The sequence below is a fragment of the Scyliorhinus torazame genome, chromosome 1, assembly GCF_047496885.1.
Source record: "Scyliorhinus torazame isolate Kashiwa2021f chromosome 1, sScyTor2.1, whole genome shotgun sequence".
Classification (NCBI taxonomy): Eukaryota; Metazoa; Chordata; class Chondrichthyes; order Carcharhiniformes; family Scyliorhinidae; genus Scyliorhinus; species Scyliorhinus torazame.
Window position 1 is genome coordinate 14,571,326 of NC_092707.1, and position 25,168 is coordinate 14,596,493.

The following is a 25,168-nucleotide window of genomic DNA, read 5'->3' on the forward strand; positions in this document are numbered from 1 at the left end:
TTACACATCTGACTTGGTACTCAGTACGTTGTGACTGTGTGAGTGTCTTGCTAATGAGGTCCTGGCCCTGTGCTGTCTCCAGATGGACTGGCCAGGAGGTGTCGTGTTTCGTGTCTTATACTGTGTCTGCTCTTGTCTGTGATTGGCTGTCGTGTTATGTGTGCTAATTGGTCTGTTGGTCTGTCTATCATTAAGTATGTGTTATGATGTATGTTTGAATATCATGACAGTCTGGGTGTCCTTTCATGGTGTCCTTATCTGAGGAAGGATGTTCTTGCAATGGAGATAGTGCAGCGACCATTTACCAGGCTGGTCCATGGGGGGAGTTGGGGAGCAGGCTCGAATGGCCTCCTCCTGCTCCTATTTTTTATGTTCCTATGGACAGGAAACAAAAAATGTACCGAGAGCAAGTATGTTGCTAACTGCAAGTCAAAATAAGAGAAATACCAAAGGGTGTAAAGAAAAGGAAACAAAATGGGGCAGAAATTCTGATCTGAAAGTGTTGATCTCTTAAGTCCGGAGGACAAAAATACCAAATTAAAAGATGCTGTTCCTCAAGCTTATTTTGGGCTTCGTTAGAACAGTGCAGTATGCCAGGGCTAAGATAACAGCATGAAAGCAAGAAGTGAATTAAAATGATAGACCAGCAGAAGCTCAGGGTCATACTTACAGACTGAAAGGCGGAGTTCCACAAAACGGTCACCCCAATATAGAGGAGACCATATTGTGAGCAGCAAGTAGATGAGATTAACAGAAATATATGTAAATCGCTGCTTCACCTGAGGAATATGTAAGGCATTGGATGGTGAGGAGAGAAGCGGTAAAAGGGTAGGTGACACATCTCCTGTGTTTGCTTGAAAGGCAATTGGGGAAAAAGACATCTCAATCATTGTTGTTGGAGATTGCATCATCAGAAAAGATGCAACGAAGACAGAGGAGCTGGAAGCATGGAATGGAATCCTTGCAGGGTGTGAGAAAGTGTAGTCCAGGCAGCTGTGGAACTCAGTGGGTTTATAATTGATAGCCTATCACCAGAAATGGAGACTGAAAAATTGACGGAGGGAAAAGCTGGCGATGGACCATGTGAAGATAGAACAGAACATGAACATAGAACATACAGTGCAGAAGGAGGCCATTGGGCCCATCGAGTCTGCACCGACCCACTTAAGCCCTCACTTCCACCCTATCCCCGTAACCCAATAACCCCTCCTAACCTTTTTGGTCACTAAGGGCAATTTATCATGGCCAATCCACCTAACCTGCACGTCTTTGGACTGTGGGAGGAAACCGGTGCACCTGGAGTGTGGTGATGTGCATCACTGTAAATACATGTAAGCTAGACAGACACTAGAGGGAGCACCAGAAACATCACACACACACACACTCAACCAATAGATAAGTTAGATAGGTGGCGACCAATGGACATTCACGATACACAAGGAGGTGACACGACCACAGGGGGGCATTACACCAACCCATACATAAAGGACACCACACACATGATCAGCCCCTTTTTGGCCAGTGGAGACAGTCAGTGAGGAGAGGCAAAGGGTTGATTCAATATTACACCCACCACGTGGAAGACAGCAGCTGGTTAGTCAGTTTAGGTAGCTATAATAGGATTAGCAGTAGTGTCGAACTCAAGTTATAAAAGTGTACATAGTGTAAATAAATGAGTTGAAGTTATTTACACGTCTCGACCTTCCTTGACAAATGCAATACAAGGAAGCCGCTTATGTTACAAAGGAAACATAACAAAACACGGAGGAAACCCACGCAGACACGGGGAGAACGTGCGGACAGTGACCCAGCGTTTAATTGAACTTGGGACCCTGGCGCTGTGAAGTCACAGTGCTGTCCACTTGTGCTACCGTGCTGCCCTAACTGAGAGAAACTGAAAGAAGGTCAATTGGAAGCAAAGTTGATTAAGGTTTTCAATTCAGGACATGAGCAGGACACGGCACCAATACAGTCATCAATGTAATAGCGTTAAAACCTCTGTACTTATTCAGATTGCTCCATAGACTCACCCTTCCTTATCACTGCAGTCTTCAGCCTTATTTCCTCTCCTGGGACATTGCTCCCCTGATTCCATCCTTTCCTCCACCAGTGATTGTAGAATCACCAGCTACCTTGCTGCTTGTCACTTTTTAGGATCTACTGGCTTTTGTTCAAATCCTCTCCCTGGAAAAGTGACTTTAAAAGTTGTGTTTTATAAGCAGTGTATTCAACTAAAACATGAAAATCTGAGGCCATAGATAGTTAAAATGCTAATAAGCCAGTTTTGAGGATTTTTGATTGACTACTGGTAATACGTAATTGGGTAGCTTGGCTACATAAATACATATCTTGCGTTGTGTCGAGGCTTTTTGATTTCATTCTTTCTATGAAGAATCAGGAATGAAGTCGTCACAAATATCTAAAAGGCTTTGTAACTTTTCCAACAGAGAAACTGCTGAAGCAGGAAAGCCTCGAGAAAAGGTAGAAGTGCTGTTCTGTTTAAATTAAGCAAGTACATCTGCTGAAGTCAGATAGTATCGTTTGTTCGCTATTTTTCTATTATGCAGGTATCAGTTGTATCAACTGAACTAAGTGAAGTCAATCATACCTGTTGATCTGTGGAAGAAAATAGCATCAGAATTCAAATAAGGGGCTGGTTTAGCACAGGGCAAGGGGCTGGTTTAGCACAGGGCTAAAGAGCTGGCTTTTAAAGCAGACCAAGACAGGCCAGCAGCATGGTTCAATTCCCGTAACCGCCTCCCCAAATAGGCGCCGGAATGTGGCGACTAGGGGCTTTTCACAGTAACTTCATTTGAAGCCTACTTGTGACAATAAGCGATTTTCATTTCATTTCATTTTCAAATCAAATTTCACATCACTTGTTAACCTGGTTGGACTTCTTCAAGATTGAAGATATGCGTGAGCAAAAGATGAGGGAATCGTGTCCAAATCACATGGGAATACTGCTGTTATATCCCTGGGTCATACTATCACAAATACATATAAGCCCTTTTGGGACACTTTGTAAAATATTTTAGACACTTGGAGCTCTTAAAGAAGTGATGTCACAGAATCTAGGTTGGTATCTGAATTTGGAAAAACTCTTTGGCACTCCCTTCAAGATTTGGATTTGTTTATTGTCACGTGTACCGAGGTACAGTGAAAAATATTTTTCTGCAAGCAGCTCAAACAGATCATTTAGTCCATGAAAAGAAAGTAAAAGAAAAAGAAACTACATAATAGGGCAACCACAATGTAAATACATAAACACTGGCATCGGGTGACGCATACAGGAGTGTGGTATTAATCAGGTCAGTCCGTAAGAGGGTCGTTTAAGAGTGGTAATAGCGGGGAAGAAGCTGTTTTTGAACCTGTTTGTGTGTGTTCTGTGACTTTTGTATCTCCTGCCCGATGGGAGAAGTTGGAAGAGTGAGTAAGTCGGGTGGGAGGGGTTTTTGATTATGGCCTTCCCTTCAAGCCTCCCTGCCTTGTCTGGAACTTTTGGAATATTTCCTTCCATTAAAATACTGCGGAAATTCAATGTTTTAGGTCCTGGGGCTTGTGTTACATGGGTAGCGTTGGGATAGTTCCTTCTCTGCTTCCCCCTCCCAGCTCACTCCAGTGATAAAATGGCAGCTGTCTACTTGGCACCTCCTTATTCATCAGAGTTGATGGTCAGAGAATTCTCAGGTGGAGGCCTTTGCTAGCCCAAGACTGCCCAGGGTTGAAGGACTGTCACAATTCCTTTTCTTGTTTTCAAATTTAAATGAATTCTCTTGGATGATTCCTGCAGAAATACTTGTCTTGTTTGACTGTCAATAGTACTGACACTGCATATCTGGAATGTGTGCAACAAAGCAACTATATTCTGACATATACGGTAATTAAGATTTATAGTCTGGTGTCATAAAGCAATCATTGTAATAGCTGTACAGGTAGGTTCCTCATTTGAAAAGTTTGATATAGTATAAAATAGGCCAATCAGACTAAGATTCCAAACAAAAACGCTTCATTGCATTTAATCTTTAAGATCTGAATGAATACTTTCGTATTGGATCAGTTGATAAATACATTACAAAACAGTGAAGTCCCTGGTTTTACCCGTACCCCATTCTTGTTTAGTGCGACACTGGGAAAATGTCATTTTGGGGGCAGGGAAGCAGCTGAGGTGAAGAAGCACTGTTTTCATAGAATTTACAGTGCAGAAGGAGGCCATTCAGCCCATCAGGTCTGCACTGGCCCTTGGAAAGAGCACCCCTCTTAAGCCCACACCTCCACCCTATCCCAGTAACCCTAACTAACCTTTTTGGACACCAGGGAAATTATCATGGCCAATCACCTAACCCGCACATCTTTGGACTGTGGGAGGAACCCCACGGAGACACACGGAGAACATCAAACTCCGCACAGACAGTGACCCAAGCCGGGAATTGAACCTGGGACCCTGGAGCTGTGAAGCAACTGTGCTAACCACTGTGCTACCGTGCTGCCCTCACTTTCTCACTTAACTTGCTGCCCAATGACCTCTGCTATGAAGTGTTGATGTGTATATTAGGTGAGGACAGGATTGGGCTAGGCTGCAATTTTTTTAGCAAACCGGATTTTTAAAATGGACTGACGAACACAAAATACATAAGCCCAGAAAACTGTCATTGACATGGAGTTAGTGGATCATGAGTAAGGACTTTGGGACCAGTTTTAGATTAATGGAAGTAGCTTGTGTGGGCAACAACTAGCTTTATAGATTGAGCAAAACAGGGCAGAGGTAGACTGTGAAACTCATAAATTCCCACAGGCTTCTATTATTGCCACATTTAATTGCTCCAACTGCCATACCAGGGAGGCTTATCAGCTGCTGTTCTAGCAAGTGTTTGGTTTAGATAAGTGTAGAAGTCTGATAAAATACTGATAACAGTAGCATGATAGGGATGTTTTGAAATTCTTTTGACTTAAGCCTTGGATCATCCCAGCGTGTTTGCTGCAAAACTCTCTGGTTGCTTGAACTTTTCAAGTTTTCTCTGCACTGCTTATCTTCACTCAACAAGTGACGCTTTACTTACTTTCAGCTGGATCTGAATTGACCAAGTTTTCACGATTCGAAAGTTTCATCCGGCATATCTTTGTCTTCCGATTTAGTTTGAAGGAAGGTTGTTGGTGAAATCAAGTTACGAGGAAGCACATAAGGTATAAACTGATCGCTGAAAACTGTTTAAAGGAGCCTTTCAAGGAGTATGGTAAATGTGGAGGTGTGTCTGGAAGTAGATTGACATAAAAATGCTGGAGTTTTATTTAAAATAGATTTCTTATGATAAATACTTCAGAGAATGACATGGAGAGATCAGTAATAAGCTATAACATTTTTATTGCTTTAGACTAAGAAATGCTGGGGTGGCGCAGTGGTTTGCAATGCTGCTCAAGGCGCCGAGGACCCAGGTTTGATTCCGGTCCCGGCTCACTGTCCGTAAGGAGTTTGCACATTCTCCCCCTGTCTGCGTAGGTCTCACCTCACAACCCAAAGATGTGCATGTTAGATGGATTGGCCACGCTTAATTGCCCCGTAATTGAAAAAAATAATTGGATACTTTAAATTTATTTTTAAAAAGAATAAAAAATACTATTGGTCCTTCATTTTGTCACAACACTTTCCTTCCAAACACATGGTGAATGGTATTACGTTAACTTGATAACTTATCCATTAAATTTAAAAAAAATTGCCTCAACTGTATTCATAGTACTACTTGTATTAATATTTAAAGCAGTGGTGTAGTGGTATTGTTTGGACTATTAGCCCAGAACCCAGGTTGAGGCTCTGGGGATTAGCGTTCGAATCCCACGGCAGATGGTGAAATTTTAATTCAATAAAAATCTGGTGTTGAAAGTCAAACGATGACCATGAAGCCATTGTCAATTGCCGTAAAAACCTATCTGGAGTCCTTCACTGCTGCCCTTTCGGGAAGGAAATCTGTCATCCTTGCCAGATCTGGCTTACATGACTCAAGATCCATGGCAATATGGTTGACTATTAAATGAACTCTGAAATGGCCTAGTATGCCTCTCAGTTCAAAGGCAATTAGAGATGGGCAATAAACGCTAGACCAACCAGAAATGCACAAGAAGGTAAGAGGGAGGCAAGAATTGGCATTAGACCTCTGGAAAATGAGGCTGGAGAAGTATAGGTGGCATGGTAGCACAGTGGTTAGCACTGTTGCTTGACATCTCCAGGGACCCGGGCACAGACAGCTTGGGTCACTGTCTGTGCAGAGTCTTCACGTTCTCCCTATGCCCGCGTGGGTTTCCTCCCACAAGTCCCGAAAGACGTGCTGGTAGGTGATTTGGACATTCTGAATTCTCCCTCAGTGTACCCGAATGTGACGACTAGGGGAATTTCACAGTAACTTCATTGCAGTTAAGCATGGGTGAACACGATCGTGGTGGTCAAGCTGCCAAGACCCTCAGGACACACCAGCTCGGAGTCGCCGGTCGGTGCTGCGTGTCTCCGACGGGAGGTACGCGGCCTACTTGTGACACTAATAATGATTATTATGATTGTTATTATAGTAATGGGGAACAAAGAAATGGCAAAGAATCTGAATAGGTTATTTGCATCAGTCTTCGGTAGAAGACACCAGGGGCATACTAGAACTTCAAAAGAGTCGGGGGGTAGAGGTGAGTGTAGTGACCATCGCTAAGAGAAGGTGCTGAGGAAGCTGAAAGGTCTGAAGGTGGATAAATCACCCGGACCAGATGGACTACAGGCAGGGTTCTGAATGAGATACCTGAGGAGATTGTGGAGGCGTTGGTGGTGATCCTTCAGGAATCACTGGAGTCAGGGAGGGTCCCAGAGAACTGGGAAATGGCTAATGTAACACTGCTGTTTAAGAAGGGAGGGAGGCAGAAGACGAGAAATTATAGGCTGGTTAGCTTGACTTGGGTCATTGGTAAGAGTTCATTATTAAGGATGAGAATTTGGAGTACTTGGAAATGCATGGTAAAATAGGGCCGAATTAGCACCACTTTGTCAAGGGGAGGTCACACCTGACAAATCTGTTAGAATTCTTTGAGGACAGCACGGTAGCGCAGTGGTTAATACCGATGCCTGACGGCACCGAGGACCTGGTTCAATCCTGGCCTTGGGTCACTGTCCATGTGGAGTTTGCACATTCTCCCCGAGTCTGCGTGGGTTTCCTCCGGGTGCTCCAGTTTCTCTCACAAGTCCCGAAAGGTGTGCTGTTAGGTGAATTGGACATTCTGAATTCTCCCTCTGTGTACCCGAACAGGCGCTGGAGTGTGGCAACTAGGGGATTTTCACAGTAACTTCATTGCGGTGTTAATGTAAGCCTACTTGTAACAATAAAGATTATTGTATTATTATTGACTATTTTCTAAATGTGGAAAGACTGGAAATTTGAAGCACAAAGGGACTTAGGAGTCCTAGTACAGGATTCTCTTACGGTTAATGTGCAGGTTCAGTTGGCAGTTAGGAAGGCAAATGCAATCTTTTGTTTTATAAATTTAAAATACCTAATTAATTTTTTCACAATTGAGGGGCAATTTAGCGTGGCCAATCCACCTACCCTGCACATCTTTGGGTTGTGGGAGCATTGATGGTGATCTTTAAGGAATCACTGGAGTCAGGGAGGGTCCCAGATGTTGAGGGGGCAAAACCCACACAAACACGGGAGAATGGGCAAACTCCACACGGACAGAGTCCCAGAGCCGGGATGGAACCTGGGACCTCGGCACAGTGAGGCAGCAGTGCGAACCACTGCACCACCATGCTGCCCGGTAAATACAATGGTAACATTCATTTCGAGGGGGCTAGAATACAAGAGTAGAGGTGTACTGATGAGGTTGTATAAGGCTCTGCTCAGCCCCCATTTGGAATTAAAAAAAAATTTTTTTTTAGAGTACCCAATTATTTTTGTTTTCCAATTAAAGGGCAATTTAGCGTGGCCAATGTACCTAACCTGCACATCTTTGGGTTGTGGGGGTGAAACCCATGCAGACGTGGGGAGAATGTGCAAACTTCACACGTACAGTGACCCAGGGCCGGGATTCAAACCCAGGTCCTCAGTGCCGCAGTCCCAGTGATATCCACTGCGCCACATGCCGCCCTCCCCATTTGGAATATTGTGCACAGTTTTGGGCCCCATCTGTAAGGAAGGATGTACTGACCTTGCAGGTGGTCCAGAGGAGGTTCACAAGAATGATCCCAGGAATGAAGGGCTTGTCATATGAGGAACGGTTACGGACTCTGGGTCTGGAGCTCCGAAGGATGAGGGGGGTTTTCATTGAAACTTACAGAATAGTGAGAGGCCTGGATAGACTGGATGTGGAGTAGATATTTCCACGTAGGAGAGACTAGAACCTGAGGGCACAGCCTCAGACTGAAGGGACGATCCTTTAAAACTGAGATGAGGAGGAATTTCTTCAGCCAGAGGGTGGTGAATCTGTGGAACTCTTTGCTGCAGAAGGCTGTAGAGGCCAAGTCACTGAGTGTCTTTAAGACAGAGATAGGTAGGTTCTTGATTAATAAGGAGAGTAGGTAGGAGAATGGGGATGAGAAACCGATCAGCCATGATCGAATGGTGGAGCAGACTCGATGGGCCGAATGGTGTCATTTTGCACCTCTATCTAATTGTCTTATTATAGTGTTTATAAAAACCTGCTTTTGCTCGCACTCTGCTGGTGACAGGAGAGCGGGAGTGTCTCAGAAAACTTTCATCAAAATCGGAGATGATTGAGCAGGCACTTGGTGACTTTTATAGACATTGTAATCTGGGGATTGATCTATATACATCAAGTAAATTAAATAGTCTGGGGCATCTGCTGGGCTGTGTAAAATGGCTCAATACTGTAATGAAATGAGGGTGAGCAATTCCTGCTGTAAACATTCCCATTTCTAATTTGTATTTATCTGCCAATGACAAATGATCAAAATAAATAAGCAGAAGCTGACATCGGCTAGACTAGATATCTTCAATCGTTCAACATATACAATAATATTATATTTGTGTTGCCAGATTTTCTATTGATTCTTGGTCATGTTGATTTATTTTACATCTGCTTAGCACTATTTATTATGGTACTTGGTTCATTAGGAAATATTGTTTAGATGTTACTGACAAGTTTCTAAATAAATTGATAGGTTTAGAAAATTGAAGAAACACTTAGTTATAGAAAGCTATTCCAAAACCATTATATATGGCCCCTGTGTTTTTATAATCCGTAGAGTTTTGCAAGATCCTAAATTAAATCCCAGATCTACACTGAGCTGTCTAAACTTGAACCAAGTTAAAGATCATTCAATTGACCTTGGCACATCTTGGCTGACAAGGTTAGAAATGATAAACAAGCCACTGTTTGCTTTACATGTGAATATACCCTCTCTTTATTTTAACTTGGCACATGAATAGTAGGTCTGAAGATTACTAATTGTGAAATGGACAAACTCATTTTTGTTTGACCAAGATTTGGCAGTAGTACCCAAGCAACTATATAGATGACACGGTAGCTGCTTTTATATTAGTTTACTGAAGTGTTTGTCACCAGCAACTAACAACTAGGTGGAAGATGCACTATTCTCAGTATACCATTGGTTTAAGGCTATTGCTTTCGCTAATGTCAAGAAGCTTGAATAAAATAAAGATTTAAGAATTGGATAAAGAAGCTCGGCTAAAATAAAGTTTGAAGAATGGAATTAAAGAGGAATTTATGAGAGTGCAGCGGTTTGGAGGCGGTTCGATATGTGAATTAAGATAGGTAACAGACTTAGTGAGGAATAATAGCGTACAGAATTTTAGGTGTTAAGACTGCAAAAGAGATTAGTTCAAAGTGGAGACATGAGAATATGGCTCACGCCTGAATGCTAAAAGCCTGACTTCTAATAAAGATGTTTAGATAGTTTGAAGGGGATCAAAATGGAAATATGGTATATAAGTAGCTGGGTAGCTCTGTACTGATGGGCAGAAGAAAGAGGAGAAGCAGGCCTGAATAGCTAAGATCATAGCCATACCCAGCTGGAAATGCAAGTTCTCCAGAAAGCAAGTCTGTGCTGAAAGTTGTTGATTTGAAAACCTCAGAGAAAAACCACACTGAACTGAAGAAAGGCTTTCTAAGCTTAAAGATAACTAGCGGGTGGTAACTATTTGCTGGATTTAACTCCTAGAGTTATACTGTATGGGATGATTGTTTTGAGACGAGGTACATTTCTCAAAGTTCATGGATGTAGATAGATGGGAATGGGGTTAATTCCAGAATATTGCTTGTGTGCGTTTAGCGATTATTCTAGTTAAGTGTACCCTGGACAGCACGGTGGCGCAGTGAGTTAGTCCTGCAGCCTCACTGCACTGAGGTCTGAAGTTAAAAACTAACCACTATTCTTAGAATTCCCCTTTTTACCAAAATGGGTCGATATTCTAAATGGTGAACAGGGATTCTCACTCCCTGACTCCTATGCAGGCTTCGGTGGATGCTATTCAGGTCAAACAAAGAACAAAAGAACAAAGAAATGTACAGCACAGGAACAGGCCCTTCGGCCCTCCAAGCCCGTGCCGACCATACTGCCCGACTAAACTACAATCTTCTACACTTCCTGGGTCCGTATCCTTCTATTCCCATCCTATTCATATATTTGTCAAGATGCCCCTTAAATGTCCCTATCGTCCCTGCCTCCACTACCTCCTCCGGTAGTGAGTTCCAGGCACCCACTACCCTCTGCGTAAAAAACTTGCCTCGTACATCTACTCTAAACTTTGCCCCTCTCACCTTAAACCTATGCCCCCTAGTAATTGACCCCTCTACCCTGGGGAAAAGCCTCTGACTATCCACTCTGTCTATGCCCCTCATAATTTTGTATACCTCTATCAGGTCTCCCCTCAACCTCCTTCGTTCCAGTGAGAACAAACAGAGTTTATTCAATCGCTCCTCATAGCTTATGCCCTCCATACCAGGCAACATTCTGGTAAATCTCTTCTGCACCCTCTCTAAAGCCTCCACATCCTTCTGGTAGTGTGGCGACCAGAATTGAACACTATACTCCAAGTGTGGCCTAACTAAGGTTCTATACAGCTGCAACATGACTTGCCAATTCTTATACTCAATGCCCCGGCCAATGAAGGCAAGCATGCCGTATGCCTTCTTGACTACCTTCTCCACCTGTGTAGCCCCTTTCAGTGATCTGTGGACCTGTACTCCTAGATCTCTTTGACTTTCAATACTCTTGAGGGTTCTACCATTCACTGTATATTCCCTACCTGCATTAGCCCTTCCAAAATGCATTACCTCACATTTGTCCAGGTTAAACTCCATCTGCCATCTCTCCGCCCAAGTCTCCAGACAATCTAAATCCTGCTGTATCCTCAGACAGTCCTCATCGCTATCCGCAATTCCACCAACCTTTGTGTCGTCTGCAAACTTACTAATCAGACCAGTTACATTTTCCTCCAAATCATTTATATATACTACAAAGAGCAAAGGTCCCAGCACTGATCCCTGTGGAACACCACTGGTCACAGCCCTCCAATTAGAAAAGCATCCCTCCATTGCTACCCTCTGCCTTCTATGGCCTAGCCAGTTCTGTATCCACCTTGCCAGTTCACCCCTGATCCCGTGTGACTTCACCTTTTGTACTAGTCTACCATGAGGGACCTTGTCAAAGGCCTTACTGAAGTCCATATAGACAACATCTACTGCCCTACCTGCATCAATCATCTTAGTGACCTCCTCGAAAAACTCGATCAAGTTAGTGAGACACGACCTCCCCTTCACAAAACCGTGCTGCCTCTCACTAATACGTCCATTTGCTTCCAAATGGGAGTAGATCCTGTCTCGAAGAATTCTCTCCAGTAATTTCCCTACAACTATGTTTTCAAGTTATCCCCCGGTATAACCCATACCTTCACAGAAGAATTTTACCTACTTACCACTTAGTAGCATCCTGCGTTTCTAAGTAAGTAAAGTAGGCTTTGTAATAACCACTGTTTTTGGTTAAAACTTTTAAGTTATTTTATTATTATATTTTTTCTTTTAAAAGATGCAATCACTATCTTTACAGAAAAGTAAAACAATCTTGCTTCTGGATTCTCCAGGTTGGTTGAAGAGACCTTCAGTCCACCTTGACAATCACTTTTCTTTAGCTTTTGGTCATCCTCAGATGTATTCGCTGTTCTGCTCGGTTGCTATGCTCTATCTTTCCCATGTACCGAGCTGTGAGAGCTGGCTCTGAGCTGACTCTCCCTATTCTTTAAATTCTGGTCTTCCTTAGATGTATTAGCTGTTTTAGCTCGACTGCTTTGCTCTGTCCCTTTCCCATGACCGAGCTATGAGAGCTGACTCTGGTTCCTTCTCTGCCTCTCTGCCCCTTTCTCAGGATTTATATATCTTTCTAACAGTTTCTAAGTTTTTATGATTTTATTGTAAAATAACTTTTATTTCACTTGGATTTTAAAATGTACCTTAAATCTAAATTTTTCTCACCCGACTAAGTATTCATTTTGAGCATGACCTCATCTCCTAGATCTCTGATTACATTGTTTCCTTTGTGATGTTCAAAAATGCTTTGGTGGTGTGACCTTTGATTCCTGTCATTTCTATGGTTTTATTATTATCAAATTGTGTCCCCAGCTCATAATTTTGACTTTGATTTGGGTCTAATTTGTGTTCTTGTAGAAATATTGTCTCCAGCTTCCCATATTCACCTGGTGTCAGCAGAATTTCACCTCTAAACATTTGTCACCTGATTCAACTGAACTCATCCATTCTTTTCCAGCTGCTTACTTAACTTCAATGAAGGTGTGAAATATTGCTTTTAGCTTTATACTAAAGATTCAGTTGGTGAGTTTGAAAGACTTGTCTCACATTTAAACATTTGTCACCTAATTCAGCTGAAAACTTTATCCATTCTTTTCCATCTGCTTACCTATCTTCAAAAGGAGGTGCGAAACATTGCTTTTAGCTGTATACTAAAATTCACTGATTGTGTCTTGAAAGACCTGCTTGTTTTGTTTGCTAAGCCTGCTTGACTAAGGCTATCTGCATTTTACAATCCTCTCCTGGCAGCTGCTGTTAACCCTTCGTGGGATTTTTCCCTACATTCTCTCATGTTTCTTAAATCAGGTATTACCAGACTTCCATGTTTCAGATGACATATCTTTCCATACAGGTCCCAGGTTCGATCATAGCTCTGGGTCACTGTCTGTGTGGAGTTTACACATTCTCCCCGTGATGAATTGGGTACTCTAAATTTATTTTTTTAAAAGTGTACCCTTGCTTTGTATTGTGGCTTCTTGAATGTTCATACAAGTTCATAAACATTCCTTGATTTGAATGGTTGCAACAAGACTCAAACTTTTCCTCATTGGTTGTACCAAATTGAAAAAATACACTCCGAAGAACCGGTGTTCCAAGTTACCCTTCTGGGTTTTGGGATACCCTCGCATCCAACATCAGTGGGGTTCTTAACAGTAAACCTATTCTCTTGGGACCAACTTATACCAACCGGCTGACCTTCGCGACCCATGCCGGCCGACCTTCACGACACACCATTTTCAGGTGAGCATGCTTGGTCCTCACGATCTCCCTTGCTTTGTCATTTCAGTGAATCATTTCTTCTAAGGGCTTCAGCGATTATTTAAGTACTCGCTGCTTACTTTGAAAACAAATCAAGATGTTTGTCCTTGGAATCGCCATGCCTAGTCTTCAAACGCCTTTGAAGGTTTTAAGCTCTCATTAGCCAGTATTTCCCTGCATATAACACACATGGGCTTTGCATCCTGATTTGCATTAGCACAATTAACAAAGCCATGCCTCAACACATCATCTTTATACTCCTTTGTTCCCAATTTCAGTTTCATCTTTGTTGGCTGTTCACCAGAGGCCCTGGAGCTCGGTATGCAGTTCACACTAGCACTGCTTTGTCCCGCCGTGGTCTCTCCTGAGCTGCTTTCCAGCAGATTCAGTTGTGAGTTCCTGGCCAGGAGGTACACTGCCTGATTGGCCCTCTTTCTTATAGCAAAACGATCCATCTTCAGTTCCTTGTTGTGCTTGTTCGCAGCTAGAAAATGGAGGAATCATTCCTGTGATTTTGTGCACATGCAGGGCACATGACATGCCCTAATTTCTGCCCCGCCAGCTGGCGGAAAAGGCCTTTGGTGCCCCGCTAGCTGGCACAGAAATGACATCTCCGGGCGGCGCATGCGCGGGAGCGTTAGCGGCCGCTGACGGCATTCCCCCGCATGCGCAGTGGAGGGAGTCTCTTCCGCCTCCACCATGGTGGAGACCATGGCGAAGGCGGAAGGAAAAGAGTGCCCCCACGGCACAGGCCCGCCCGCGGATCGGTGGGCCCAGATCGTGGGCCAGGCCACCGTGGGGGCCAAATCCCCCCCCCCCCCCCACCCAAGGACCCCGGAGCCCGCCTGCGCCGCCTTGTCCCACCGGTAAGGTAGGTGGTTTAATCTACGTCGGCGGGACAGGCATTTTAGCAGCGGGACTTCGGCCCATCTAGGCCGGAGAATCACCGGGGGGGTGGGTGCCAACCAGCGCGGCGCGATTCCCGCCCCCGCTGAATATCCGGTGCCGGCGAATTCGGCAACCGGCGGGGGCGGGATTCACGCCAGCCCCCGGCGATTCTCCGACCCGGCGGGGGGTCGGAGAATCTCACCCCTGGTCTCTGCCTCTGGCCAGAAGACTGCACCGTTCCATTTAAAAGCCAGTTTAACAGCTGGTCACGGCCAGCATTTGCGATTTAGATTTGGATTGGATTTAGGTTTATTGTCATATGTACCGAGGTACAGTGAAAAGTATTATTCTATGTAGAGTCCAGAGATATTGTTCCATACATGAAAAAAAACATAGGACATACAATAGATACACAATGTAAATACATAGACACGGACGTCGAGTGAAGCATATTGATTGTGTTGCTCGTTTTAGCCTTAGTTTATTTGCCCTAATTCTGTCACCTTTGCTCATGAGTCGCCAGGTATCTTTCTGATACCGCCAAGTAATGATTAATAATGCAACACACTGCTTAGTAAGAGTTAAATCAACGCTCATTTATTATATACAGCAATTAATACTTATACAATAATTCTACTTCTAAACTACTACCTACCACTAAAAGGCCAATACTTAACTTTGGAAATGGCCCACCAGGTCAGGGAAACGAATGATCTTTCGAATGGGTTCTGAGCCTGCGGGATTCAAAAGCTGGTACAGGTCGATAGTCAGGAGTGTCTATCTGTTAGCGATCGTTGGAGTAAAACTTAGTCTTCTTGCAGCAAGAGTCTCGAAGGGTCCGGAGCGGGGAAGAAGGGTCGCGTTGTACTTGGCCCCTATTCTTATAGTCCCCAGGGGCTTCCCGCCTCTCGGGGCGGACCTTGTACCTGGTTCCAAGTGATTGGACTTGGTCCCAATCACTTGGTTCGAAATGCTCCAATACTGGAGCGATTCCTTGATCGAGGGGTGGTCGTTTACCTTTCTTTGTGTCAGCTCCTGCTGGCCCCGAAAGGTCTGGGTCGGCTTTGAGTTGCTAATTTGTAGCAATTGTTCCCGGGGATGGCTGCTTAATATGCAGATGGCTGGTGTGTTGTTGTGTTGATGGCTGCAGGTATCAGTCTGGACTGACTTCCCCAGAGGCGAATACACTGTTTTACCTGCAGCTGTCTGTTTGAGTCCTGTTGGCTGATTTTCCCATCAGCATCTTCCGTTCGCCATTTTAAATCGGGGTTTGACCATTCTAATCGGGAGTCAGCCATTTTACATGGCTACAGTTGTTGTGCTACACAGTAGAGAGGGTGTGTGGAGAGATCAGATTAGTCCCCAAGAGGGTCGTTTAGGATTCTGGTAACAGCATGAAAGAAACGGTTTTTGAATCTGTTAGTGTGTTGTCAGACTTTTGTATCTCCTGCCCAATGGAAGAGGTTGGAAGAGAGAATAGCCCAGATGGGAGGGGTCTTTAATTATGCTGCCCGCTTTCCCAAGGCAGCGGGAGGTGTAGATAGTCAATGGATGGGAGGCAAGTTCATGTGATGCTCTGGGCAGTGTTCACGACTCTCTGTAGTTTCTTATGGACTTGGGCTGTGATGCAGCCAGGTAGGATGCTTTCTATGGTGCATCTCTAAAAATGGGTAAGAGTCAATGTGGGCACATCAAATTTCCTTAGTTTCCTGAGGAAGTAAAGGCGCTGTTGAGCTTTCTGGGTCTTACCGTCGACATGGGTGGACCAGGACAGATTATTGGTGATGTGCACACGTAGGAATTTGATGTTGTCAACCATCTCCACCTCTGCATTATTGATGCAGACAGGAGTGTGTGCGATACTTTGTTTATTGAAGTCAATGACCAGCTCCTTAGTTTTGCTGACATTGAGGGAGAGATTGTTGTTGTTGCACCACTTCACTAGGTTCTCTATCTCCCTCCTGTACTCTGACTCATCGTTGTTCGAAATCAAACCCACTAGGGTCACGTCATCAGCAAACTTGTAGATGGAGTTGGAGCCAAATCTTGCCAGACAGTCGTGTGTGTGTGTGTGTACAGGGAGTATATTAGGGGGTTAAGTGCGCAGCCTTGCGGGGCCCCAGTTTTGAAGACTGTCGTGGAGGAGGAGGTGTTGTTCATCCTTACTGATAGTGGTTTATGGGTCAGGAAGTCGAACAGTTGCAGAGGGAGGAGCCAAGTCCTAGGTTTTGGAGTTTTGATATGAGCTTGGCTGGGATTATGGTGTTGAAAGCGGAGCTGGAGTCAATGAACAGGAGTCTGACGTAGGAGTCCTTGTTGTCGAGATGCTCCAGGGATGAGTGTAAGGCCAGGGAGATGGTGTCTGCTGTGGACTGCATTTGGCGGAATGTGAATTGCAATGGATCAAGGCATTCTGGGAGTATGGAGTTGATGTGTCTCATGACCAACATCGCAAAGCACTTCATAATGATCGATGTCAAGGTCATGGAATGGTAGTTGAGAAAGTAGAATAAACATAAAGAGTTAACTCAGAAAATATGGGTTAGCATGTCTTGGCAGGGGTTACAGACAAAAGCGTGACCCAGTGGGTAAAAACAAAAGGTAAGCATAAAAAAGAAAAATGAAATGATTTAATCATGGGTGTAGCATTATATTCTAGTGAGAACTTATTGGTTAAACAAGTTAAGATAGGAAATCCATTTATTTAGGAATGAGCATACTTATAGAATTGAATACAGTCATATGATTATATCCGTATGCAATTAAATATACTCATGTGAATGGATCTGTACAAAAGACAGCTGTAACTGAGCAGATCTTAGTGATCACACCCAATGGCCACTGTAAGTGCAAAATGAAGTAATATTGTGTGGATTTGCCGCTATGTTGGTTGTTCTTTAAAAATTTCTTTAACATAGTTGTTGAGGACAAATGTGAGCGATGCCAGAGGGGCCCGGCCAACCACACCCACATGTTTTGGTCTTTCCCCAAGCTTGCTGGGTTTTGGACAGCCTTCTCCGAGGCAATGTCCAAGGTTGTGGGGGTGAGGGTGAAGCCATGCCCGATAGTGGCAATCTTCGAGGTATCGGAGCAGCCAGAGTTACACATGGGGAAGTTAGCTGACGCCCTTGCTTTCGCTTCCCTAATCGCACGCCGGAGAATCCTGCTCGGCTGGTGATCGGCAGCACCACCCAAAGCTGCAGACTGGCTCGCTGACCTCTCGGAATTTCTCCACCTGGAGAAGATCAAGTACGCCATCCGAGGGTTGGAGGAAGGCTTCCTGGATACTTGGGGGTAGTTTATCGGCCTGTTCCAAAACCTGTTCGAGGCCAGCAACGAGGAATAAGCTAAGGGGGGAAAAAAGAAAGATAGATGGGGAACCAAAGTTCGCGCAACCCGGTGGGTTTGGGGGGGGGGGGGGGGGAGGAAGGTGGGAAACCACAAGAGAAGAGGAAGGGTGCTGAAACCAATGGGGGGATCATGACCGATACAGAAGACAACAAAATGTACACAATTAGTTAAATGAAGGACAAAACAAACCTCTGTAAAATAAAATAAATTAGCGCGGGCAAGAAAAATGTAATGTATATAAGCAGCAACTGTTTATAAATATGAGAAAAGCCAATAAAAAGAGTTTTTTAAAAAACATAGTTGTCTGGTTCTTCTATGGCATCAGTACAATGGTGGTCTTCTTGAAGCGGTGGGAACCTCGGAACGGAGTAGGGAGAGATTGAATATGTCCGCGAACACACCCGCCAGTTGGTTTAAAATCCGGCAGTTGGACGCTTCTCATGCAATCGGGAACGCAGCGACCAATTGCTCCACGGCCTTCCCAGCACCCGCTCACGATCCGTACTTGAAAAACCCTGATCTGAAGCCTGGCCTGGAAATTACGCTGCATGAATATTAATGCCCGAACAATTAACATTTGATCAAATTCTTTTGTCTGGATTGGATTGGACTGGATTGGATTTGTTTATTGTCACATGTACCGAGGGACAGTGAAAAGTATTTTTCTGCGAGCAGCTCAAACAGATCATTAGTACTGGAAAAGAAAAGAAAATACATAATAGGGCAACACAAGGTACACAATGTAAATACATAGACACCAGCATCGGGTGAAGCATACAGGAGTGTTGTATTAATCAGGTCAGTCCATAAGAAGGCCATTTAGGAGTTTGGTAACAGCGGAGAAAAAGCTGTTTTTGAGTCTGTTTGTGCATGTTTTCAGACTTTTGTATCTCCTGCCCGATGGAAGAAGTTGGAAGAGTGAGTAAGCTGGGTCAGAGGGGTCTTTGATTATGCTGCTCGCTTTCCCCAGGCAGCGGGAGGTGTAAATAGAGTCAGTGGATGAGAGGCAGGTTCGTGTGATGGACTGGGCTGTCTTCACGACTCTCTGAAGTTTCTCGCGGTCTTGGGCCTAGCAGTTGCCATACCAGGCAGTGATGCAGCCAGATAGGATGCTTTCTATGGTGCATCTGTAAAGGTTGGTAAGAGTCAGTGTGGACATGCCGAATTTCCTTAGTTTCCTGAGGAAGTATAGGTGCCGTTATGCTTTCTTGGTCGTAGCGTCGATATGGGTGGACCAGGACAGATTTTTGGTGATGTGCACCCCTCGGAATTTGAAGCTGTTAACCATCTCCACCTCGGCCCCGGTGATGCTGACAGAAATGTGTACTTCCTGAAGTCAATGACCAGCATTGATGACATTGAGGGAGAGATTGTGGTCATTTACACCACTCCACTAGGTTCTCTATCTCCCTCCTGTATTCTGCTGTTTTAATGGCAAAATAATGAAGGTAGTGTTGATGTACCTGAAAGTCCATTTGTTTAACAGAGGCTCTAAACCTGTTTGTTAATTCTCATTACATAGTTTCAAATCCCAAGTTACTATGAATTCCCCATTGGTAGAAAAAGACAAAGTCTAAATTCAGTAGGACTTGATTTGCAACACATTTCCTCAGATAAGGCCCACTCCTAAATTAATGAGACCGACCTCAGTAAGGTTATTGGTATCTGTAATTTTGACTATTTCCCTAATGCTATTTATATCTGTTTGGCAAATAAAAAATCCACCTGTCAAGTGTCCAGTAAAATTTTATTATTTGCTTTTCAACTATGGATTCTTGTGAAGGAACGTGACTTAAATATTAATACCTCCACTTATATTTTTGATAGTCACTGCAGAGGAAAACATTCTGCAGACTAAACACGCAAGGAGACCAGGAGGAGTAGATTACGAGTAGCAATGGTTCTAATTTCTTCTTTAATGTTAAGGACCAGAAATGCTGCAAGTTTTGTCTGGAATGATAACTATCCACGTTACAGAAACTGTTGAGGGCTGGATTTTCTTAATCTAATAACCTCTGGTGGTCATACACTAGCAAATAAACCTTTGGCGAGAAAATGATTATTTTTAGCCAAATCACACTGCGGCACAGAGAGGCAGGGAAAGAGCAACACTGAGGCTGGCAGATGTTAATATGGAAGTCACTGGGTGGTTTAATTCAGTATCATTAACAAAATGTTCTATGAATTGCACTGCTGTTTTTAAATAGTGAAAACTTGTTAGTTGCAGAAAACCTGGTGAGCGTACCATTTGCCTTGTTGCTCCTTACCCCCCCAATCCCCGATGTGGGCGGTGGAGTTACTGGTATATTACTTGTTAATTGTGTGCAGTGAGTTTATTGCAGTGTTAATGTAAGCCTACTTATGACACTAATAAAGATTATTATTATTTATTGGCTAGATCAGAATTAGGACAGATCAAGCCCTCAGCCCTCTCCTCACATGCTGATCAGCAGCATGATCATGGTACAAATGGAAGTTGCATTACATTTTGCTTGAGTTAGAAAATGAAGTCTTGAATAGTGCAGCACTTTTTTATTAAATGTACTTTTCCTCCCTCACAGGTTTATTAATTAATATTTGTTTCAATCATTTTAACAGTTTAAATCAATTTTCTGATGCACTAATTAGAGAAACAATCACTCAACCACTATAAATAACCTCACCCAGATAATTATCTAATTGAATGAAATAAATAGAACTTCCACCAATTTTGCATGTGATTCGTCACTTCTCTGCAGAAGAAAAAAAATGCATGAGCTATGGCATATTTTATCTCTTGATATAAAGTGGGCTGGATCTAGCATAACAATGGGGAATCGAGGTGTGATGGACACACACTTAGAATTAGCGCTAATTCTAATAAATGTAGTGGATTTGTGAAGGCTGCCCTCGAATTTCCCAATGCATTAGCTCCATATTTAAGTATCTTTTCCTCCTTTTTGTTTTATTCGTTCATGGGACGTGGGCGTCGCAGGCTCTGTCAGCATTTATTGCCCATCACTATTTGCCCTTGAAGGGCAGTTGAGAGTCAGCCATATTGCTGTGGGTCTGGAGTATGTAGGCCAGACCAGGTAAGGACAGCAGATTTCCTTCCATAAAGAACATTAGTGAACCAGATGGGTTTTATACAACAATCAACAATGGTTTCATGGTCATCATTAGACTTCTAATTTCAGATTTTTATTGAATTCAAATTTCATCATCTGCTGCTGTCCTCCTTCTAGGTGGTAGAGGTGGCAGGTTCTGTCGACGGAACCTTAGTGAGTTGCTGCAATGCACCCTATATATAGTGCACACTGCTGCCACTATGTGTTGGTGGTGGAGGGGTTGAGTGGTTAATTTGGTGGATGGGGTGCTGATCAAGCAGACTTTTTTTGTCCTGGATGGAGTCTAGTTTCTTGAGTGTTGTTGGAACCATCCAAGCAAATGGAGAATATTTCCACGCAACAGGCCCGCGATGGGCCAAAGTCCCGCTGCTGTCATGCCAGTCCCGCCGGCGGAAATTAAACCACCTCTCTTACCGGCGGGACTGGCGGCGCGGGCAGGCTCCTGGGTCCTGGGGGGGGGGGCACAGGGTGATCTGGCCCTGGGAGGTGCCCCCATGGTGGCCATGGCCGACGCGGAGGTACCCCCCCCCCCCCCCCGCGCATGCCCGGGGATGACGTCAGCAGTCGCTGACGCTCCCGCGCATGCCCGGACTTCCGCCGGCCGGCGGAGTCCCTTCGGCCCTGGCTGACGTGGCGCCAAAGGCCTTTCCCGCCGGTCAGCAGCGCGCTAGCCAGTCTGGCGCGGGACTAGCCCCTCAAGGTGAGAGCTTGGCCCCTAAAGTTGCGGAGAAATCCGCATCTTTGGGGCGGCCCGACGCCGGAGTGGTTCCCGCCGGACCCCCCGCCCTGCTGGGTAGGGGAGAATCCCGGCCCTTATTCCCAATTGGGTCTGGTAAATTTGTGATGTATGAAGGCTCGGGCAGGAAGACATTTCTCTTGAAGCCTTTGGCTTCCAGTACGCTTTACTGGCGATTTTTAAAAATCCTCTGATATTGAGCAAAGAAATATTGATTTCTTGACTATAGACAAAGCTGGTGCCAGAGAGAGTGGTCAAATATTTTGCAATAGTGTTTCATTGAGCAAATTCCTATTGCTTAAATCAATACCAGAGCAAAGATAGAAACTTGAGGTTTTCAGGGGTCCAGGAGATGTTTTTTATTGCACACAGAAAATCAGCTTTCGAGAGTTTTAAAATGGTTTGTGTTTAAAACTTTAACATATCAAATATACCTTGGTTTAGTTCATTTTTAAATGACTAGTATTTTCAGAATATTATTTCATGTTTTGCTATTTCAGTAGTTCATTTCCTGAAGCAGCTTGAGCATCAATAGATCATTGTTTTGATGAAATTGAATGTCCCAACATTCCATGTGTATAAAATGGAGTTGGATTACCGTAAAGATCAATTGCAGCCTTAAAGTTTGTGCAAATTGCCAAAATAGATAAACCACTAGGTAGTTTCCAAAACTTGTCAACTATAAAGTGGTGTATAGTTTCTTATTGCATTTGTCTATATGGGACACTACTTAAGAGTATTGTTAGCTCAGTACCTTATTGATTTTATTGCATTTTTTATTGCCATAGTAAAATGTCATCGAAAAGTTAACCTTGATAATGTTTCTGGATGTTAACTTTTTATGATGGTTATGGAAAGTAAGAATGAACCTCACAGATGGAAGGTTAGTGCAGATTTAGATTGTGTCAGGTACGGACATAAAACAGGAAATGGACAGATGGATTAGAACTGTGTCAGCTGATTCCAATATATTTGTAATAAAGCTTTTTTCTGCGAGCCAAATTGACATCAGACTTAACTTGCAATATCCCATCTAGTCTTACTACAGTTTGTTGGAGGCTCTTTGAAAGAGCTATCCAATTAGTCCCCAAAACCACAGCCCTGCAAATATTTCCTCTTCAAATATTTATCCAATTCTATTTTGAAAGTTATTATTAAATTGGCTTCTACCGCCCTTTCAAGCAGTGCCTTCCAGATCATAACAATTTGCTGCTTTAAAAAGTCGGCCTCAGCTTAGCTCTGCTTCTTTTGCCAGTTACCTTAAATTTGTATTCGGCTGACTCCCCCGCCACAGAAAACTGTTCCTCTTTACTCATTGCATCAAACGCTGAAAGGGGTTTCCCCTTGTGGGAGAGACGAGAACTAGGGGACTCAGTTTAAAAGTGAGGAGTCTCACGGGCGGCATGGTGACGCAGTGGTTAGCACTGCTGCCACACGGTGCTGAAGACCTAGTTCAATCCTGGTCCCGGGTCACTGTCCGTGTGGAGTTTGCACATTCTCCCTGTGTCCGTGTGGGTCTCACCCCCACAACCCAAAGATGTGCAGTGTAGGTGAATTGGCCACGCTAAATTACCCCTTAATTGGGGGGAAAAAAGAATTGTATACTCTAAATTTATTTTTTAAAAGTAAGGAGTCTCCCATTTAAAGTGGAGATGAAGAGAAATCTATTTCCTGAGATGGTCTTGAGTCTTTGCAACTCTCTTCCCCAAGGAGTGGTGGAGGCAGGGTCATTGGATATTTTTAAGGCAGATAAATAGATTCTTGACTAACAATGGAGTCGACGTATACTGGGGAGTAGGCGGAATGTGGAGTTGAGGCCACAGTCCGATCTGCCATGACCTTATTAAATGGTGGAGCGGACTTGAATGGAAATTTGACCTACTCCCATTATTACCTCCATAATATGACATCTCAATCATACCGAGGGAACAGTTGCAAACGTATGTTCATTGTGGAGTTGCACTAAATAATCCATTGTGAATACTGTTAAAGTTGCATATTTTTATGGAACTTTTGAGTGATGACTCCTGCCTCTCAACAGTTGAACTGGCGTTGGCTGTGAAGCAGAAGGTTTTCCTCAGGCTGATGTAAATGGCTCATGTAGATCTCTTGCTGTTTCTTGTGAGAAAGAAAAGCTCTGCATGCAATGAGCTGGTAATGAATTGAAATTGGGCAGCCGTATGTGTAAAGCCCTGGGAGATGCATTCAACTTGAATCATGCTGATGCAAAATGAATATGGTCTTCATGGCATCACAGCATAATGTAGCCTTAAGACTTTTTTTTTCAAGCTGATGAATGTGTTAGGGATATTCTCTTTGTACCAATGGACCGTTACTGGATTTGATGTTTCCAGTTTGTCTGGCGCCAGCTGTAACTTGCTTCCTTGGAGCATGGTGACTTTATGTACAGCTAGTTATATTTATATATTATATATATATATATATATATATATATCATAACCTGTAATTTGTTACTTGTCTGGTTGAATGAATCAGGGGAGAGATTATGAATATTGTCTTCACCTAGTCTTCATTAACCCTCAGCTAAGTGATTGACAGTACCAGTGGATTAGTTCCGTTAATAGTTGTAAAAGATATAATTCTGTGAAGCCCTTTTTTGAAAATAGCTATAATTCCATCCAAGCAAATTTTCACATTGTAAAATGTGGAATCCAAACTGCTGTTTTCTGAGCTCTGTCTTTTCAGTCTTTAATTCTGGCACTTTTCACGCCATTGATGGTCAGTTCTGGGCAGCATGGTTGTCATCTAAAACTATTGTGTAACATATCAAACAAATTGCGCACCTTTAGAGGTTTTATTTTCTCATTTGAAGCTTAAATTTGTATCAGCTAGAAAATCATTCTGAACCCATTTTAACTCCTTGTCGGACTCCCATTCTATTACTTTTATTGAGAAACATAATCCCATCATACATGGCACCTTAAAAGCAAGATAAATCTGCTGTGATTAGGGATCACAAAGCTTTTGTTTTAAACCTTTGTAGGTATTAGGAACAGAAAAGCCTGTGGGGGGTCATTCTTTCCTGGAAAGAATGTGTTGAGTATGAGATGGCACAGCATGCCTTGAATTAAGCGCAGGAGGAAAGAAGGTCCTGTAGGAAGTCAAGAAACAAGAAGGAAATTCAAAAGAGCATTGATCATTATTGTATCAAAGTAGAAACAGGGCACCTTGCAACAAAACTGACCACTCCTTGCGTTTTTGGAAAGTGTTCTGTTCCTTTAGTAGCAAAATTTGATATTCTGACTTCTCAATAGTACTCTGACATTAGCTCTTGGTACTTACCTCTCAGAAGAGTTGGCATTTCAGCACATAGGTAGGCACAATTGTAACTTTTCGAGAATTTCAGGTACAGTCTGTCTAGTTAGAATTTCAACAGCTATTTGGCAGAGATCTTTGAATTTGCATTCATACAATTGGGTCATAATTCTGGAATTCTCTCCCGAACATCATTGTGGATATATCTATACCCCAGGGACAGCAGTGGAGCAAAAACAAC

The 25,168-nt window shown here is 43.5% G+C and overlaps 1 protein-coding gene across 14 annotated transcripts in view; it reads left to right on the forward strand.

The window, feature by feature from the left end:
* fbrsl1 (fibrosin-like 1) overlaps positions 1–25,168 on the forward strand; it is a 1,210,587-nt gene that overhangs the window by 514,540 nt on the left and 670,879 nt on the right. For 2 of the 14 annotated variants that reach the window (XM_072468978.1, XM_072469065.1), the window contains exon 1: positions 5,166–5,184. The exons of the other annotated variants lie outside the window; for them this stretch is intronic. The gene's annotated coding sequence lies outside the window, so the exon portion shown is untranslated. Of the gene's footprint in view, positions 1–5,165; positions 5,185–25,168 lie in introns of those variants that run through there. 14 annotated transcript variants of the gene reach the window in all.